This window comes from Schistocerca cancellata, chromosome 7 (genome assembly GCF_023864275.1).
Source record: "Schistocerca cancellata isolate TAMUIC-IGC-003103 chromosome 7, iqSchCanc2.1, whole genome shotgun sequence".
NCBI lineage: Eukaryota > Metazoa > Arthropoda > Insecta > Orthoptera > Acrididae > Schistocerca > Schistocerca cancellata.
Window position 1 is genome coordinate 414,531,270 of NC_064632.1, and position 15,638 is coordinate 414,546,907.

At 42.9% G+C, this 15,638-nt stretch overlaps 1 pseudogene; it reads left to right on the top strand.

The window, feature by feature from the left end:
* Nucleotides 1-4,466: 4,466 nt before the first annotated feature.
* On the top strand, nt 4,467-4,585 carry LOC126093094 (5S ribosomal RNA; annotated as a pseudogene).
* The last annotated feature ends 11,053 nt before the right edge of the window (nt 4,586-15,638 follow it).

Sequence of the window (15,638 nt, forward strand, 5' to 3'; positions counted from 1 at the left end):
GTAGGAAGCTTAAGATCTGCATCCTCAAATAAGTATATTAATTGGAATTGAACGCAGAGATAACGGACTGAGCAACGAGGGGAGTAAGAAACTGACAAAGCTTATTTCACGGTAAAAACAGAGCTCATTCTAGTTGTCGTGCCGAAATGGATTACAGCAAAGACGTATGTTCCACTATTTAAATGGAAAATAACTGCACACTTGGCCACGCTGGCTTTCACACTGTCGCATTGCAGAGAAGCCTGATTACACTGGAACACAAGGTCATTCTTGGGAAGAACGAGCTGACTGCTGTCTACAGGAACTGTCCAGAGCAAATTTACCGGCAAATTAGTTGCTCTTAGCGTGGACTTCCCGTGGTCGCTCAGAATCCCTTGACTCTTCCTCCCCCCCTTCCTCCTCCATCACCCCTCGCCTCCAACCCCTTCCTCCCTGTTGCTCCCGCCCCTTTCAGCCAGTGCCTCATCACGTCCCGCTCCACTGAGGATTCTTCTTATGAGAGTTCATTAGTGGAAGAAATTGTCGGAAGGAAGGCGTACAGAAGCATCGAATTCAAGTTTTCGACAGCAAAACCCAAATATTAAACTTACTAATTTTTAATTTTTCTGTTTCCGTTGGGATCACTTTTGAGTTAATGGCGACTAGTTTCGAACATATTCGTTCATTATGATATCATTATACGTGGTAAAAGTACATATAAAGTGGAAACATCGAAGTGTATAACCAGTTTTCCAGTAACATGTACGTTCAAATGAGAATGGTTTATGTACGTTCAAATATGGTATAATCATTGTAATCTATTGTTGTTGTTGTGGTCTTCAGTCCTGAGACTGATTTGATGCAGCTCTCCATGCTACTCTATCCTGTGCAAGCTTCTTCATCTCCCAGTACATACACCCTTCTGAATCGGCTTAGTGTATTCATCTGTCGGTCTCCTTCTACGATTTTTACCATCCACGCTGCCCTCCAATATTAAATTGGTGATCTCTTGATGCCTCAACACATGTCTTACGAACAGATCCCTTCTTCTAGTCAAGTTGTGCCACAAACTTCTCTTCTCCCCAATCCTATTCAATACTTCCTCATTAGTTATGTGATCTACCCATCTAATCTTCAGCATTCTTCTGTAGCACCACATTTCAAAGGCTTCTAATCTCTTCTTGTCCAAACTATTTATCGTCCATGTTTCACTTCCATACATGGCTACACTCCATACAAATACTTTCAGAAATGACTTCCTGACACTTAAATCTATACTCGATATTAACAAATTTCTCTTCTTTAGAAACGCTTTCCTTGCCATTGCCAGTCTACATTTTATATCCTCTTTACTTCGACCATCATCAGTTATTTTGCTCCCCAAATAGCAAAACTCCTTTACTACTTTAAGTGTCTCATTTCCTAATCTAAGTCCGCAGTTCGTGGTCGTGCGGTAGCGTTCTCGCTTCCCACGCCCGGGTTCCCGGGTTCGATTCCCGGTAGGGTCAGTGATTTTCTCTGCCTTGTGATGACTGGGTGTTGTGTGACGTCCTTAGGTTAGTTAGGTTTAAGTAGTTCTAAGTTCTAGGGGACTGATGACCATATATGTTACGTCCCATAGTGCTCAGAGCCATTTGAACCATTTCAGCCATCCTAATCTAATTCCCGCAGTATCACCCGACTTAATTTGACTACATTCCATTATTCTCGTTTTGCTTTTGTTGATGTTCATCTTATACTCTTCTTTCAAGGCAGTATCCATTCCATTCAACTGCTCTTCCAAGTCCTTTGCTGTCTCTGACAGAATTACAATGTCATCGGCGAACCTCAAACTTTTTATTTCTTCTCCATGAATTTTAATAGCTACTCCGAATTTTTCTTTTGTTTCCTTCACTGCTTGCTCAATATACAGATTGAATAACATCGGGGAGAGACTACAACTCTGTCTCACTCCCTTCCCAACCACTGCTTCCCTTTGATGTCCCTCGACTGTTATAGCTGCCATCTGGTTTCTGTACAAATTGTAAATAGCCTTTCGCTCCCTGTATTTTACCCCTGCCACCTTCAGAATTTGAAAGAGAGTATTCCAGTCAACATTGTCAAAAGCTTTCTCTAAGTCTAAAAATGCAGGTGTTGACAAATGTAAAAATTACGGAACTATCAGTTTAATAAGTCACGGCTGCAAAATACTAAAGCGGATTCTTTACAGAGGAATGGAAAAACTAGTAGAAGCCGACCTCGGGGAAGATCAGTTTGGATTCCATAGAAACGATGGAACGCGTGAGGCAATACTGACCCTACGACTCATCTTAGAAGCTAGTTTAAGGAAAGGCAAACCTATGTTTCTAGCATTGTAATATATGGTATGTTATAACAAGAGTATTGAATCAATGTGACATGAACATACAAAGTCCTAAGAATCTACACGTCTACTTTTTACGTATGTTACGCTTTGCAAATGAAAGCATTCACGATTACCTCAAATGGGATCATGAGAAAGACATAAAAATAAAACGAATAATAAGACTGAAACAAGTTATGGTCCTACTGCCAATGTAATGTTGGAATTCCTGAACTGCGAATATCATAGTCTCTAACGTTCTCACAGCAACCGCAAGAACGTCTGATTGTACGCTGTTACGTGTGTGAGAGATACATATCTTACAGGCGCCTTTGATGCAACTTGGGGCTGATCTTTCTAATTTAATTTTAATTACTGAACAGAATTACGAATTTTCTTCCTAAAGCCAATTAATCTGTCGCATTGTATAGTAGTGGTATCATGATTTTTAATCTTTTTTTTTGTTTGTATTTTCTGGAGTATTTGCTGTACATCAGACAAATGAATAGAGGAGATAGCCTTCTAGTAATAGCTGTATCTCAGTATACAGGCTGTTTCGGAGAACGTCACTTTAACAGTAAGTGAAAGATGAATCTTTATTCTATAGGTAAACGTAAAAAAGTTTTGTGGAACTACAAATTTGGTTTATTTAGTTATTTTCCAGAGAAATGCAGCAACGAGTTGTGGTTCTATAAAAACAGAACTACATTTTTTTTCTAATGTAGCTGATGTACTTCACCGAACTGTGTGTCAATCAATTTAAATGAAAATTCTATCAATTTCAGTTAGGGACCTTGAAACGTTCAAACTTTAACGGTCGAGGCAACATGCTGAACATGTTCAGATGCATGTTCTGACAGCTGAATGTTCATTGAAGTCAGGTGTTCAAGCGAGTGCCCATTTTCCCGAATGCACGACGCAGTTCACCTTTAAAGCGACCCGTACGTGAGACGTGAACTTGCTGGTACCACATGGTCATAACGCTGCCAACTGCAGCCAATACAGTTCCCAACTTCAATTAAATAACAGTGTAGCAGCCTAATGTTTTTTTTAATGACTATCACATGATGAATAAGAGTTGATCAGTTTTAACTGCCGTGGGAGTTGTTTCAGACGGGTTTTGGCTGTTGAGTAATACTATAGTTACGGTATAGAGGTTTCGCAGCAATGTCGCGATAATTTTGACTAACCCAAGCGATATATTCTCATTAAACAGGATAGGAGATAGTCACTACCTTTTTCGCACACATCCATTCATCTAAATCTACATCTACATGGATACTCTGCAAATCACATTTAAGTGCCTGGCAGCGGGTTCATCGAACTACCTTCACAATTCTCTATTATTCCAATCTCGTTCAGCGCGCGGAAAGAACGATCTTTCCGTGCGAGCTCTGATTTCCCTTATTTTATCGTAGTCATCGTTCCGTCGTATGTAGGTCGGTGTCAACAAAATATTTTCGCAGTCGGAGGAGAAAGCTGGAGATTGGAATGTCGTGAAATTCCGTCGCAACGAAAAACGCTTTTCTTTTAATGATTTCCAGCCCAAATCCCGTATCATTTCTGTGACACTCTCTCCCATATTTCGCGATGATACAAAACGTGCTGCCTTTCTTTGAATTTCTTCGATGTACTCCGTCACTCCTACCTGGTAAGGACCCCAGACCGCGCAGCAGTATTCTAAAAGAGGACGGATGAGTGTAGTGTAGTCTCCTTAGTAGGTCTGTTACATTTTCTAAGTGTCCTGCCAATAAAACGCAGCCTTTGGTTAGCCTTCCCCACAAGATTTTCTATGTGTTCTTTCCAATTTAATTCACGTCTAAGCACAACACAGCTCAAGTACATCGAAATATCATCACACGTTCTCATAATAATCTACATACGTTACCCTCACTGCAATCCGTCGCCGCGTGTAATATCGACATTCCGCATTTGTAATAGCTTTTTTGGTGAAAATACTTTGTCACACTTAGCCGAAGCAATATACCTCCTTCCGCTATCACACAACAAAAACGACGCTACTCAGTACCTCGAATGCGTCTGACAACAAAATCACTTGCTGGGCTCACTCGGCGCTCGTTAATCGATTCTTTACCAACAGTTGACCTGTGCGAATAGAAATATGGTAGATCTCTGGGTAAGGAACGCCAACGGCCTTACCGCAGTGGTAACATCAGTTCCCAACAGATCACTGAAGTTAAGCACTGTTGGATTTGACTAGCACTTGGATGGGTGAACGTCTGGGTTTGCCGAGCACTGTTGGCAAACGGGGTGCACTCAACCCTGGTGATTGTGAAGTGGTGGATCCAGTCACTAAAACTGACAACGGCGGGGAGAGCGGTGTGCTGAGTACATGCCCCTCCGTATGCGCATCCACTGATGCCAGTGAGCTGAGGTTGGCCGGGGTTTGGCTGATACCATTGGGCCTTCATGGCCTGTTCGGACAGAGTTTAGTACTGGGTAGGAAATGCAAACTGTTTTTGGACAATGGCTAATTCACCCTGCATCCGTGTACAGAAAAGAGAGTCGCTATCCATTTTTGTGTATGTACGTACATACAACAAGGATTAGAACACTACCTCAAGTACTGGCTAGATTCAACTTAAGTACTGCTCTTCACTGCCTCTAGTTGTTGCTACACTTCAAGGTTGACAACGACAATTGCACTCGAAAAATACGAAACACAATTAAACATGCAGATATTAAACACTTCTTGACAGACTCAGTAGAGATAATGACTGAATGCTGTGTAGTGACAGGACCTGCTGTTGCTGCCGGGTTTGCCTATATCGCCAACTACAGAAAGTAAAATCGCCATAAAAATCGGTAATGTTGACCTGAAGAAATCTTATGTTAGGTCATCATACATTTAAATGTTGTTCAAATAATATTTGTGTTATTACAAGAAGACGTTGGGCACATAAATTTTATTTAACTACATTGATACCCTGCTAAAGTTTTTTGGAAAGAAAAAGATTCAGACACAAAGGAGTTAAAGAAATTAGAGGCCATGGGGCACTGATTTATATCAACAGGGGAAGTTGAAAAAATTTTTCCTTTACTGGGATTCGAACCCAGCTCTCCTGCTTACTAGGTAGATGCACTGACCACTATGACATCCATACACAGTGGTTAGCAGAACTGAACAGACTATGTTACCATGCCTCCAGTCATGCCCAAATTTTCAACCTGTACAACACGCTACTGATGTAGTGGTCCTGCTCATTAGCTTCATTACTTGCGGCATCTCGCCGATTCCCATAAGATTTCGAGCTTGGTGTGCATCTACACTCATGGGATCATTAGCCAACATAGTCTTATTTATATATGTGGTGTTTGTTCTTTCCGATATGACCAAAAGAATGCACACTATTTTGATCCTGCAGCCACTATGAATGAAGACACAAAGGAATTGAAGATATTAGCTGCCAGTGGGCAATGTTTTATATCAATGGGACAAGTTCAAAATTTGTAGCAGACTGGTATTCCAACTTGGGCCTATTGCTTACTAGGTAGGTGCACTGACCTCTATGCAGTCCAGACACAGTGGTCACACAACTGTGCAGATTACCCTAGAATGCCTCCAGTCAGGGCCAAATTCTAATCCTATACTACACATTGTTAGTGTAGTAAACCTGCTCAACAGCCTCATTACTCGCAGCATCTCACCTGAATCAAATCCCAGTCCCACATATACAGGGTTATTACGAATGACTGAAGCGATTTCACAGCTCTACAATAACTTTATTATTTGAGATATTTTCACAATGCTTTGCACACACATACAAAAACTCAAAAAGGTTTTTTAGGTATTCACTAATGTTCGATATGTGCCCCTTTAGTGATTCGGCAGACAACAAGCCGATAATCAAGTTCCTGCCACACTCGGCACAGCATGTCCCCATCAATGAGTTCGAAAGCATCGTTGATGCGAGCTCACAGTTCTGGCACATTTATTGGTAGAGGAGGTTTAAACACTAAATCTTTCACATAACCCCACAGAAAGAAATTGCAAGGGGTTAAGTCGGGAGAACGTGGAGGCCATGACATGAATTGCTGATCATGATCTCCATCACGACCGATCCATCGGTTTTCCAATCTCCTGTTTAACAAATGCGGAACATCATGATGGAAGTGCGGTGGAGCACCATCCTGTTGAAAGATGAAGTCGGCGCTGTCGGTCTCCAGTTGTGGCATGAACCAATTTTCCAGCATGTCCAGATACACGTGTCCTGTAACGTTTTTTTCGCAGAAGTAAAAGGGGCCGTAAACTTTAAACCGTGAGATTGCACAAAACACGTTAACTTTTGGTGAATTGCGAATTTGCTGCACGAATGCTTGAGGATTCTATACCGCCCAGATTCGCACATTGTGTGTGTTCACTTCACCATTAAGAAAAAATGTTGCTTCATCACTGAAAACAAGTTTCGCACTGAACGCATCCTCTTCCATGAGCTGTTGCAACGGCGCCGAAAATTCAAAGCGTTTGACTTTGTCATCGAGTGTCAGGGCTTGTAGCAATTGTAAACGGTAAGGCTTCTGCTTTAGCCTTTTCCGTAAGATTTTCCAAACCGTGGGCTGTGGTACGTTTAGCTCCCTGCTTGCTTTATTCGTCGACTTCCGCGGGCTACGCGTGCAACTTGCCCGCACGCGTTCAACCGTTTCTTCGCTCACTGCAGGCCGACCCGTTGATTTCCCCTTACAGAGGCATCCAGAAGCTTTAAACAGCGCATAGTATCGCCGAATGGAGTTAGCAGTTGGCGGATCTTTGTTGAACTTCGTCCTGAAGTGTCGTTGCACTGTTATGACTGACTGATGTGAGTGCATTTCAAGCACGACATACGCTTTCTCGGCTCCTGTCGCCATTTTGTCTCACTGCGCTCTCGAGCGCTCTGGCGGCAGAAACCTGAAGTGCGGCTTCAGCAGAACAAAACTTTATGAGTTTTTCTACGTATCTGTAGTGTGTCGTGACCATATGTCAATGAATGGAGCTACGGTGAATTTATGAAATCGCTTCAATCATTTGTAATAGCCCTGTATATTAAACTTGCCCCATCCATATCAGTTAATAATCACTGACAGCTAGCATCTTTATTTCCTTTGAATCTTGATTCATAGTGATTGCAGGACCAAAACGGTGTCTGTTCTTTCAGACATGTCCGGATGACGAGAGCCAATGACGTCTTCAGTCCAGATGCACACCAAGCTCGAAATGTTACGAGGACTGTTGGGATGCCATGAATAATGAGGATAATGTGCCAGGGCACACGTGAGTAGTGTGTGGTATAGTTTGAGAATCTGCGTCTGACGGGAGGGGTGCCATGCTAGATTAGTTCACGCAGTTCAGATGGCCACTGTGCCCGAATGTTAATCTGCCTAGTAAGCAGTAAACCCGGATTCAGTTTGTCCGATTGATATAAATGAATATTCATCGGCAGCTTATGTCTTTAATTCCTTTGTTTCTTGATTCACAGCGGCTGGGGAATTCGGACACGTTCTAAAGAACAGATCCCACACATAAAAAGGACTCGGTTCGATTCGGTTTTTTTCATGAACTATTTTCTGCCAAGTCTCTCTCTAGCTAATATAAGTCCGTTATTCGTTTTTTTGTTGATATAGTATTAGGTTGATTTTGTTTTTCAAATTATTACCCTGTCTCCTATGCCTGTTCCGTTGTGCTATACGGTACTTGACCATAAACTGATCACTGACGTTGTATCAACGTGGCAGCAAGCTGTTGAAACGTGTCGCATCATTTGTCTGGCTTAATAAATGAAGCAGACCGTGTTCTGCTTGGATTATGTGTGAGATCATGCGTCCAGATTTCGAACATGAGCTCAGGATATGTCTATGTCACCGTTGAGAGCCTGCTCGAAAGCAAACTGTGATTGATCGACAAGCCAGTTCACGGCCTGCTTGTCGCTGATCCGGAGGCAGTCTACTAGGCGATATCGAATGAACATCGATGTAGTAGCTGGTGGGAAGGGGGGGGGGGTGTCATGGAGGCGGAGGGCGTTCCTTTTACCGCCGGTACGACTCGTCCGGTCTGACGAACCCGGCAATTAGCTAATTGGTAGCTGGACGTGTTAGCAGAGCTATCGAACCCGTCAGGGAAGGGGGTGATGGCTGCAGAACTAATCGGCTCGCTCAGGCCGGAACCTTCAAGATGAACTGCATACCCTCTTCCCCCCCCTCCCCGCCACCTCCACTTTCCCAAATCCAGCCGATATGGCGTCGCCATTTGCTGAAATGAGCCATTATCAGCTTCTTAGCTAATGAAGTGTATTCTGTCGGCACGGGATGTAGCCATTGCAGCATTAGACTGCACAGAGATTAGTAAGAAAGTATAGAATGCTTTTTTCCCGCTATCTGCATTAAAACGTGATCGCCACTATAGCTTGTAACTGTAACATACATTCCCCGGCCCCGAGTTCGTAGCTACAGTTTTCGAGGGACAATCCTCCTCAAAGCTAGGCTATCCCATATCTCACTGCCCAGCTGAGAATACGACATGTGACACTACATTTATGTCATTGAGGAAGTAAGTTAAAGTTTACAATAAAATAACATTGCGACCTTTTGTTAAATACGTCCCCGAGGCGGGACTGACATAAAAATATCAGTATTCAGTTTGTATAATGTAACGCACACTGCAATTACTGGTGCTCAACAAGGTGGCGGTGAGCATTTTAGACGCTCCTTGGTTTGAAGGAAGGAGTAAGGACTGTAGGCGGTGATTGGGACCTATCAGGTCGAGGCAACCTAACAGATCTGGAGAATTTCCTGAGATCTCACTTATAAGACGGCCACAGATTCAGTATGAACGGTTAGGGCGTCAATAGAAATTAGTGTCTACCCTAAAGTCGGCTGTTTCCTTGTTGGGATGGAGTTAAATCGGACACAACATCGTAGCGTCTGAGTAGTTGGTGTCCACCTATAGAACATCGTGACAGGAACTATGTTGGCGAAGGTCTGGCTCTAAAGCTATACGTTTTTACAATGATATCAAACTTTGAAAACCTTGTATCTTTACTGTTCGCGAGTTAATCGAAACACTTTTTATGGTCAGATGATAGACGCCAGCAACCATCTGCATAAAATGGCTGAGATTCTGTGACCTAAGAGCTAGGTACCACACCAGTATGCTCCATTGTTCCTGCTCTTTAACGGTGTTACTTTCTATTGTCCGTTACAATCCTTTAGTGGCTTCCCCATAATCATTTTATTTTAATTTTTTACTGAAGTTTTATAACGTCTGAGGCGGCCGCTATGGTCGAGCGGATCTAGGTGCTTCAGTCCGGAGTCTCGCTTCTGTTACGGTCGCAGGTTCGAATCTTGCGTTGGGCATGGATGCGTGTGATATCCTTAGGTTAGTTAGGTTTAAGTAGTTCTGAGTCTAGGGGACTGATCACCGCAGATGTAAGTCCCATAGTGCTTAGAGCCATTTGAAACATTATAACGTCTGAAACCTGCGACCACAGTTTTGTTAGCTATATGGCTATTTTCACGCGCCATGTTCATAAAATCACTATATTTACCCAAAATAGGCTGACGTCTTCTTAAAAGTGTTTTAAAACAGTCACTTCAGTCCTTCTTTTAGCCGCATTTAGCACTGCAATACAATTTTTTTGGATGTCCTTAACTGTGTCGTAACACTGGCCTTTCATTGCCAACTTCAATTTAGGGGATCAACCAGAAGTCGGATGGGGCCAAATCCGACGAATAGGGAAGGTGGCCCAGAACTGGGATCCGTTTGCTGGCCAACAAATCGTCCGTGACCTTCGCTTTTTTGGCTGGATCGTTATCGTGGAGGAGTGACCAGGAACCTGCCTCTCGGTATTCGGATCGAATTCGACGAGCTCCCGCCCAAAACCGATGGATGGACGCTGAGATAGTACTCAGAATTAACTATTTGCCATTCTGGTACAAAACCCTGGTGCATGACTCCTGGAATTGTAGAAAACTCTTGGTATTTTTTCCTTTGGCTTTCCTGCAAGCGAACTTCAAGCAAGCTGGTGTGATTGCAGCGAAGCGACTTGCGTTAATCAGTACAACGGAAAAAAGCCAGAGTTCCTAATTTCACTTTTATTTACGTTATGACTAGTAAAAAGAAGTGAAATTTGCAACTTTGGCTGTTTTTTCGTTGTAATGAACTTTTGGAAGCCCACTTTCTTTGGTTTCGGCTTCTGTGGGGTCAACCACGCAGCACACTTCCGCTCTATAAGAGGATCGTATTGGAAACACCATGACTCGTAGCCGATTATAACCGACTTCATGAAATTAGTATAACTTTGGGCTGCCTGTGACAGGTGTTTGCAGTGCTGGACTCCGCCACGTTGTTCATTGCGTGCAAGTACGTCCTTAACGTCCTCCCAGCCGTCACGAAATAGAACAAACCATCGAAAAAGGTTTATACGACTTGCAGTTTAAACGACTTGGACAGTCAGTACCATAAACACTTTTCACCACATCAAACCTTTCACTGGCACATATGCTTAACTTAACACAAAAACTGATGTTGCCTCGCTACTCCACTGTCAATTTCCGACGAGTGCCAGACACATTCGCAGCCAGAATGCCTGCTGCACCAATGCGAGCACTATGACCTACACAGTGGTTGTTGAATCTTCAAGGATCGTATCGCCCCAATTCATCACAAGACAGCGGTACAGTCTGGAAATCCACATTAGCAGTTTTGGTACTGGGACACACTGTATATAGTGCATTCTCTCCACCTGATTTCAGTGCCTAATTTTCGTTTTTCTTGTAAATTTTGCATATTGAATACATTTCCTTTAACGAGTCAAATATGGAATACTCCCATAGTTATGATTACGGTACAACATACTGTGCCGTCCGAACAAGGCGTAGCCAAGGCAAATGCAACATAGGCGCAGAGATGCTAGCTGGTACGTGCCATCGAGACTTGTCATTTGCACGATTTCCACCAGCATGCCAATGATCGTACGACAACGGGGAGAAGCGTATTCGGAAGATAAAAGAGCAGCTCTCACCCTCTTGGTTATACGTGAACAGACAGTTATTGTAAATGGCATTGTTATGTACTGTGAAGTTTACCTAATATTAGCTGCACTTAGCCATTGAGGGTCTTTCTTACGTTATACGAAGTGCATTCAAGTTCTAAGGCCTCCGATTTTTTTCTCCGGACTGGAAAGAGATAGGAACATGCGCATGGTTTTAAAATGAGGCCGCGTTCATTGTCAATACGTCCCAGAGATGGCAGCACCGTACGGCAGATGGAATTTTGCCGCCAGCGGCGAGAATGAGAACCGTTTTAAATACTTAAAATGGCGACGTCTTCCTTACTTGAACAGCGTGCAATCATTCGTTTTCTGAATTTGCGTGGTGTGAAACCAATTGAAATTCATCGACAGTTGAAGGAGACATGTGGTGATGGAGTTACGGATGTGTCGAAAGTGCGTTCGTGGGTGCGACAGTTTAATGAAGGCAGAACATCGTGTGACAACAAACCGAAACAACCTCGGGCTCGCACAAGCCGGTCTGACGACATGATCGAGAAAGTGGAGAGAATTGTTTTGGGGGATCGCCGAATGACTGTTGAACGGATCGCCTACAGAGTTGGCATTTCTGTGGGTTCTGTGCACACAATCCTGCATGACGATCTGAAAATGCGAAAAGTGTCATCCAGGTGGGTGCCACGAATGCTGACGGACGACCACATGGCTGCCCGTGTGGCATGTTGCCAAGCAATGTTGACGTGCAATGACAGCACGAATGGGACTTTCTTTTCGTCGTTTGTGACAATGGATGAGACGTGGATCCCATTTTTCAATCCAGAAACAAAGCGCCAGTCAGCTCAATGGAAGCACACAGATTCACCGCCACCGAAAACATTTCGGGTAACCGCCAGTGCTGAAAAAATGATGGTGTCCATGTCCTGGGACAGCGAGGGCGTAATCCTTACCCATTGCGTTCCAAAGGGCACTACGGTAACAGGTGCATCCTACTAAAATGTTTTGAAGAACAAATTCCTTCCTGCACTGCAACAACAACGTCCGGGAAGGGCTGCGCGTGTGCTGTTTCACCAAGACAACGCACCCGCACATCGAGCTAACGTTACGCAACAGTTTCTTCGTGATAACAACTTTCAAGTGATTCCTCATGCTCCCTACTCACCTGACCTGGCTCCTAGTGACTTTTGGCTTTTTCCAACAATGAAAGACACTCTCCGTGGCCGCACATTCACCAGCCGTGCTGCTATTGCCTCAGCGATTTTCCAGTGGTCAAAACAGACTCCTAAAGATGCCTTCGCCGCTGCCATGGAATCATGGCGTCAGCGTTGTGAAAAATGTGTACGTCTGCAGGGCGATTACATCGAGAAGTAACGCCAGTTTCATCGATTTCGGGTGAGTATTTAATTAGGAAAAAGAATCGGAGGCCTTAGAACTTGAATGCACCTCGTACTACATGCAGTGTAGCAGACTTAATCATTGAACTAGTCTCAAAAGTAAGTAAACCCTTTTAACTCATTTTTGTGACTTTGTTAGCCTGTTACCTGACCCTGGTTGATAGGTGTACAACAGCGGTAGGGAGAAATCGTCTTAACGGTGTACTGCACCAGAAGCCGTTTCACGAACTCAGAAACGCGGCCTACTGTAACAGTGGCAACACGGCCTCCACAGCAGTAGCAACGAGGCCTTTTGAAAAGTGGTGACTGGGGTTTGAAAAACAGCCGAGTTTGATTACCTACAGTGCCAAAATCAGCTTTGATTAACCAGTGTTCTAATGGACTGATTGGTTCACGCCTGTAAAGAGGACGCAGCCATATGCTTCTAAGGTCACGAAGTCTTGGATCACATTACATGTGTTTCACTTGCAAGAGGAAGTGCGGACAAGGAGAGGTGTACGATCAACAGGCCCAGACGAGTTCACGTAGCGTCTGTAGACCAGTCTCTGAGCTGTTAGCAAACAGCAGTGTTTTGGGCTAGGCGATGTCGTGCCCTAGTACTCCAGTCTCATTTGCTTCCGCTGCACTAACTCGATATGTAATGCGTGGCAAAATGATGAACATGTTGTAAACACCATTTTAAACTCTACTGTCTGCCTGCTAATGACACCAGTTGTTGAAACTAACCACAGCACAACAAAGATTTTAGCACTTTTTCGGTGGTATACATTAAAACGTCTTTTATAAAAGCCGTGGAGTATAACATAAGATTTTATGTTAGCGATAATACCTTACAAACGCTAGTTTATCTGATTATACGACTCATGTACATAGTTGTCTCTGTATTGCAGCACATAGGTCCTTACTACAGTATGAACTTTTAATTAATTACGCTGTCAAAATCTCTACTCCTAGATCACAAAAGTGCTCTAATGGTCACCAACTCTCAGTAGCAGGTCGCCGATGTAAAGCCTCTCAGAGGGGAAAAAAGTACTCCGTTACTGATCGAATTTAAAAAACTTAAGATGCTGCCACAATGTAGCTAAGAGTAGTAAGACAACTAGAAGACAAGTATAACAGAAACTGTACGTTTTTTGTCTTAAGGCACAGTAATTATGAAATACAAATACCCAGACTATATTCATCAATTATTTCAGAAAAGAACACACTGCGTCTTCCAACAAACTTTAGACAATGTTACAACCCTTTCCGAAACATTTTTTCGCTGACATCCGCTTTAAATTAGTGAAAGAAAAAAATTATCACTTACTACATTTTTGCCATAATAGCAGTAAAAAAATTGGGCAAAACGTTTTATTATTTCGTTACTACTACCACCCCCAATTGCGACACATTTTGGAGACAATTATCCACACATACCACTGAATGTACGTCCAAAATCGTACTATTGTACGATACATAGTGCACGAGGTAACTAGCTTCTCTTAAAACGGAATCCAACTTACCCAGACTGTACTCATCCTGAGTTTCGTAGATGAGAATTCTATTCTTCAAGCTGGGGTGGGGATAATGGGGTTCACGGCGCACAAATTATCCAGAGTATGTTCATCCAGCATTTGAATGAGGGCACATAGTGACATCCAGCAAACTTTAAACATAATTTCAAACTTATTTATCGCTGACATCCCTATAAAAAATTTAACATATTAATGGAGACTTGGACACCATAGTCCATATTTTTACTAGTATTCTGCTATGTAATAACACAAAAATTTTCGCACGTATTGAAATGAAACCTTAACAAAATAATTGGTATACTGTGACCAATTTGTGACAAAAATTTAAATACTGAGGAATTGAAAATTTATTTTTATCTTACATACTGAATCATGTGCAATTTTTATTATAGGTACACTGTACTTCCACACCATTAAAAGAAAGGTCAAACGAAATTTTATTCCTTTAATTATTAACTTATTGAACAAAGTATCATTATTTACCAATCCCTTACCTGTGTATTGTGGCGGGAGGTAAAGAGGAGGAAGATATGGTCAGAGAAAGGGGATGGAGGAAATAGACAAAGGGAGAGGGATGAGGAGATGGAAAAATAGAGGGAGTGGGGAGGAGGAGATAGACAGATAGAGGTGGGAGGATGAAGTGGACAGAAGGAGGAAAAGGTGGACAGAGCGAGGGGAGGAGGAGGTGCGTTCAGCATACGTGTCGAACACATACGCGGACGAAGCCGCTGGGAAAACGCTAGTAAATTGTATTTATGTTCCAAATGTCCTCCTAAACCACTGGACCGTTTTCAACCAAACTCGGTACACGTATCAATTACTATCTGGAAAGAAACACCGGGGAGGGTGGGCGGGGGTTAGAATCACCTGCCTGCCGTAAGAGCTGAGATGAAAGGGGGTTACGTTGAGGATCGTCTGGAGAAGTCTCACCAAATTTTGTACTGACATTAATTATTTGTATAATTATTGTGTAGAAACAGTGAGGAAGCAACAAGCCCCTACTACCCGTAGCGGTTGGGAGTGGACGGGAATCCCTGGCATATAAGATCATTCGATAACAATCGATACTGATGTTTTTGGGGTCTTTAGGCTCATTGGGAACGGTTCCGATGATGTTTCACCCTATGACGGAAGGGTTGCAAAAGAGGTACTAACACCTAAAACAATTTCTACCAGACTTATCCTTTACTCCCTGGGAAAAATTATTATTAAAATGAGACATCTAGCACCCAAATGACTGAGGGCGGGGGTGAAAATTTGTGACATAAAAGCAAAAATCAAGAGAGCCTGGAGCAAATTCAACCAACATAGGTATATGCATGACTTATTATTTGAATAAAATTACTGTGGGAGTCAGATACACCGCAATCCAGAAGGGTGAAGGTGGGAGTGAGAAGGTTCACATACAAAA